Source organism: Pieris brassicae, chromosome Z (genome assembly GCF_905147105.1).
Source record: "Pieris brassicae chromosome Z, ilPieBrab1.1, whole genome shotgun sequence".
NCBI classification, from domain to species: domain Eukaryota; kingdom Metazoa; phylum Arthropoda; class Insecta; order Lepidoptera; family Pieridae; genus Pieris; species Pieris brassicae.
In genome coordinates, this window is record NC_059680.1 from 12,879,759 (window position 1) to 12,885,758 (window position 6,000).

Sequence of the window (6,000 nt, forward strand, 5' to 3'; positions counted from 1 at the left end):
TCTTAATTATTAAAGTATTAGCAAGCTAAACTCTGCGCTGTTGGTAACTACAGTATGTTAGACAATGTTAGATTATTAAATGAGTTGTGTAGACATGTTCATAATAAAAGTGATCATCGGTTTTATGTGATACAATTTTAAGTAATAAAGATAAAATATGTTGTTAATATTTACAGTGTATAAAGTAAGTTTTAAACAATCTTAATTATTAAAGTATTAGCAGGCTAAACGCTGCGCTATAGATAACTACAGTATGTTAGACAATGGTAGATTATTAAATGAGTTGTGTGGACATGATCATAATAAAAGTGATCACTGGTTTTATGTGATACAATTTTAAGTAATAAAGATAAAATATGTTGTTAATATTTACAGTGTATAAAGTAAGTTTAAAACAATCTTAATTATTAAAGTATTAGCAAGCTAAACTCTGCGCTGTTGGTAACTACAGTATGTTAGACAATGTTAGATTATTAAATGAGTTGTGTAGACATGTTCATAATAAAAGTGATCATCGGTTTTATGTGATACAATTTTAAGTAATAAAGATAAAATATGTTGTTAATATTTACAGTGTATAAAGTAAGTTTTAAACAATCTTAATTATTAAAGTATTAGCAAGCTAAACTCTGCGCTGTTGGTAACTACAGTATGTTAGATTATTAAATGAGTTGTGTCGACATGATCATAATAAAAGTGATCACTGGTTTTATGTGATACAATTTTAAGTAATAAAGATAAAATATGTTGTTAATATTTACAGTGTATATAGTAAGTTTAAAACAATCTTAATTATTAAAGTATTAGCAGGCTAAACGCTGCGCTATAGATATCTACAGTATGTTAGACAATGGTAGATTATTAAATGAGTTGTGTGGACATGATCATAATAAAAGTGATCACTGGTTTTATGTGATACAATTTTAAGTAATAAAGATAAAATATGTTGTTAATATTTACAGTGTATAAAGTAAGTTTAAAACAATCTTAATTATTAAAGTATTAGCAAGCTAAACTCTGCGCTGTTGGTAACTACAGTATGTTAGACAATGTAAGATTATTAAATGAGTTGTGTAGACATGATCATAATAAAAGTGATCATCGGTTTTATGTGATACAATTTTAAGTAACAAAGATAAAATATGTTGTTAATATTTACAGTGTATAAAGTAAGTTTAAAACAATCTTAATTATTAAAGTATAAGCAGGCTAAACTTTGCGCTGTTGGTAACTACAGTATGTTAGATTATTAAATGAGTTGTGTCGACATGATCATAATAAAAGTGATCACTGGTTTTATGTGATACAATTTTAAGTAATAAAGATAAAATATGTTGTTAATATTTACAGTGTATAAAGTAAGTTTAAAACAATCTTAATTATTAAAGTATTAGCAGGCTAAACGCTGCGCTATAGATAACTACAGTATGTTAGACAACGGTAGATTATTAAATGAGTTGTGTAGACATGATCATAATAAAAGTGATCATCGGTTTTATGTGATACAATTTTAAGTAATAAAGATAAAATATGTTGTTAATATTTACAGTGTATAAAGTAAGTTTAAAACAATCTTAATTATTAAAGTATTAGCAGGCTAAACGCTGCGCTATAGATATCTACAGTATGTTAGACAATGGTAGATTATTAAATGAGTTGTGTGGACATGATCATAATTAAAGTGATCACTGGTTTTATGTGATACAATTTTAAGTAATAAAGATAAAATATGTTGTTAATATTTACAGTGTATAAAGTAAGTTTAAAACAATCTTAATTATTAAAGTATAAGCAGGCTAAACTTTGCGCTGTTGGTAACTACAGTATGTTAGATTATTAAATGAGTTGTGTCGACATGATCATAATAAAAGTGATCACTGGTTTTATGTGATACAATTTTAAGTAATAAAGATAAAATATGTTGTTAATATTTACAGTGTATAAAGTAAGTTTAAAACAATCTTAATTATTAAAGTATTAGCAGGCTAAACGCTGCGCTATAGATATCTACAGTATGTTAGACAATGGTAGATTATTAAATGAGTTGTGTGGACATGATCATAATTAAAGTGATCACTGGTTTTATGTGATACAATTTTAAGTAATAAAGATAAAATATGTTGTTAATATTTACAGTGTATAAAGTAAGTTTAAAACAATCTTAATTATTAAAGTATTAGCAGGCTAAACGCTGCGCTGTAGATAACTACAGTATTTTAGACAACGGTAGATAATTAAATGAGTTGTGTAGACATGATCATAATAAAAGTGATCATCGGTTTTATGTGATACAATTTTAAGTAACAAAGATAAAATATGTTGTTAATATTTACAGTGTATAAAGTAAGTTTTAAACAATCTTAATTATTAAAGTATTAGCAAGCTAAACTCTGCGCTGTTGGTAACTACAGTATGTTAGACAATGTTAGATTATTAAATGAGTTGTGTAGACATGTTCATAATAAAAGTGATCATCGGTTTTATGTGATACAATTTTAAGTAATAAAGATAAAATATGTTGTTAATATTTACAGTGTATAAAGTAAGTTTTAAACAATCTTAATTATTAAAGTATTAGCAAGCTAAACTCTGCGCTGTTGGTAACTACAGTATGTTAGATTATTAAATGAGTTGTGTCGACATGATCATAATAAAAGTGATCACTGGTTTTATGTGATACAATTTTAAGTAATAAAGATAAAATATGTTGTTAATATTTACAGTGTATAAAGTAAGTTTAAAACAATCTTAATTATTAAAGTATTAGCAGGCTAAACGCTGCGCTATAGATAACTACAGTATGTTAGACAATGTTAGATTATTAAATGAGTTGTGTAGACATGATCATAATAAAAGTGATCATCGGTTTTATGTGATACAATTTTAAGTAATAAAGATAAAATATGTTGTTAATATTTACAGTGTATAAAGTAAGTTTTAAACAATCTTAATTATTAAAGTATTAGCAAGCTAAACTCTGCGCTGTTGGTAACTACAGTATGTTAGATTATTAAATGAGTTGTGTCGACATGATCATAATAAAAGTGATCACTGGTTTTATGTGATACAATTTTAAGTATTAAAGATAAAATATGTTGTTAATATTTACAGTGTATAAAGTAAGTTTAAAACAATCTTAATTATTAAAGTATAAGCAGGCTAAACGCTGCGCTGTTGGTAACTACAGTATGCTAGACAATGGTAGATTATTAAATGAGTTGTGTCGACATGATCATAATAAAAGTGATCACTGGTTTTATGTGATACAATTTTAAGTAACAAAGATAAAATATGTTGTTAATATTTACAGTGTATAAAGTAAGTTTAAAACAATCTTAATTATTAAAGTATTAGCAGGCTAAACGCTGCGCTATAGATAACTACAGTATGTTAGACAACGGTAGATTATTAAATGAGTTGTGTAGACATGATCATAATAAAAGTGATCATCGGTTTTATGTGATACAATTTTAAGTAATAAAGATAAAATATGTTGTTAATATTTACAGTGTATAAAGTAAGTTTTAAACAATCTTAATTATTAAAGTATTAGCAGGCTAAACTTTGCGCTGTTGGTAACTACAGTATGTTAGATTATTAAATGAGTTGTGTCGACATGATCATAATAAAAGTGATCACTGGTTTTATGTGATACAATTTTAAGTAATAAAGATAAAATATTTACAGTGTATAAAGTAAGTTTAAAACAATCTTAATTATTAAAGTATTAGCAGGCTTAACGCTGCGCTGTAGATAACTACAGTATTTTAGACAACGGTAGATAATTAAATGAGTTGTGTAGACATGATCATAATAAAAGTGATCATCGGTTTTATGTGATACAATTTTAAGTAATAAAGATAAAATATGTTGTTAATATTTACAGTGTATAAAGTAAGTTTTAAACAATCTTAATTATTAAAGTATTAGCAAGCTAAACTCTGCGCTGTTGGTAACTACAGTATGTTAGATTATTAAATGAGTTGTGTCGACATGATCATAATAAAAGTGATCACTGGTTTTATGTGATACAATTTTAAGTATTAAAGATAAAATATGTTGTTAATATTTACAGTGTATAAAGTAAGTTTAAAACAATCTTAATTATTAAAGTATAAGCAGGCTAAACGCTGCGCTGTTGGTAACTACAGTATGCTAGACAATGGTAGATTATTAAATGAGTTGTGTCGACATGATCATAATAAAAGTGATCACTGGTTTTATGTGATACAATTTTAAGTAACAAAGATAAAATATGTTGTTAATATTTACAGTGTATAAAGTAAGTTTAAAACAATCTTAATTATTAAAGTATTAGCAGGCTAAACGCTGCGCTATAGATAACTACAGTATGTTAGACAACGGTAGATTATTAAATGAGTTGTGTCGACATGATCATAATAAAAGTGATCACTGGTTTTATGTGATACAATTTTAAGTATTAAAGATAAAATATGTTGTTAATATTTACAGTGTATAAAGTAAGTTTAAAACAATCTTAATTATTAAAGTATTAGCAGGCTAAACGCTGCGCTATAGATAACTACAGTATGTTAGACAATGTTAGATTATTAAATGAGTTGTGTAGACTTGATCATAATAAAAGTGATCATCGGTTTTATGTGATACAATTTTAAGTAATAAAGATAAAATATGTTGTTAATATTTACAGTGTATAAAGTAAGTTTAAAACAATCTTAATTATTAAAGTATTAGCAAGCTAAACTCTGCGCTGTTGGTAACTACAGTATGTTAGACAATGTTAGATTATTAAATGAGTTGTGTAGACATGTTCATAATAAAAGTGATCATCGGTTTTATGTGATACAATTTTAAGTAATAAAGATAAAATATGTTGTTAATATTTACAGTGTATAAAGTAAGTTTAAAACAATCTTAATTATTAAAGTATTAGCAAGCTAAACTCTGCGCTGTTGGTAACTACAGTATGTTAGACAATGTTAGATTATTAAATGAGTTGTGTAGACATGTTCATAATAAAAGTGATCATCGGTTTTATGTGATACAATTTTAAGTAATAAAGATAAAATATTTACAGTGTATAAAGTAAGTTTAAAACATACTTAATTATTAAAGTATTAGCAGGCTTAACGCTGCGCTGTAGATAACTAAAGTATTTTAGACAACGGTAGATAATTAAATGAGTTGTGTGGACATGATCATAATTAAAGTGATCACTGGTTTTATGTGATACAATTTTAAGTAATAAAGATAAAATATGTTGTTAATATTTACAGTGTATAAAGTAAGTTTAAAACAATCTTAATTATTAAAGTATTAGCAGGCTAAACGCTGCGCTATAGATAACTACAGTATGTTAGACAATGGTAGATTATTAAATGAGTTGTGTGGACATGATCATAATAAAAGTGATCACTGGTTTTATGTGATACAATTTTAAGTAATAAAGATAAAATATGTTGTTAATATTTACAGTGTATAAAGTAAGTTTAAAACAATCTTAATTATTAAAGTATTAGCAGGCTAAACGCTGCGCTATAGATAACTACAGTATGTTAGACAATGGTAGATTATTAAATGAGTTGTGTGGACATGATCATAATAAAAGTGATCACTGGTTTTATGTGATACAATTTTAAGTAATAAAGGTAAAATATGTTGTTAATATTTACAGTGTATAAAGTAAGTTTAAAACAATCTTAATTATTAAAGTATTAGCAGGCTAAACAGTGCGCTATAGATAACTACAGTATGTTAGACAACGGTAGATAATTAAATGAGTTGTGTAGACATGATCATAATAAAAGTGATCATCGGTTTTATGTGATACAATTTTAAGTAATAAAGATAAAATATGTTGTTAATATTTACAGTGTATAAAGTAAGTTTAAAACAATCTTAATTATTAAAGTATTAGCAGGCTAAACGCTGCGCTATAGATAACTACAGTATGTTAGACAACGGTAGATAATTAAATGAGTTGTGTAGACATGATCATAATAAAAGTGATCACTGGTT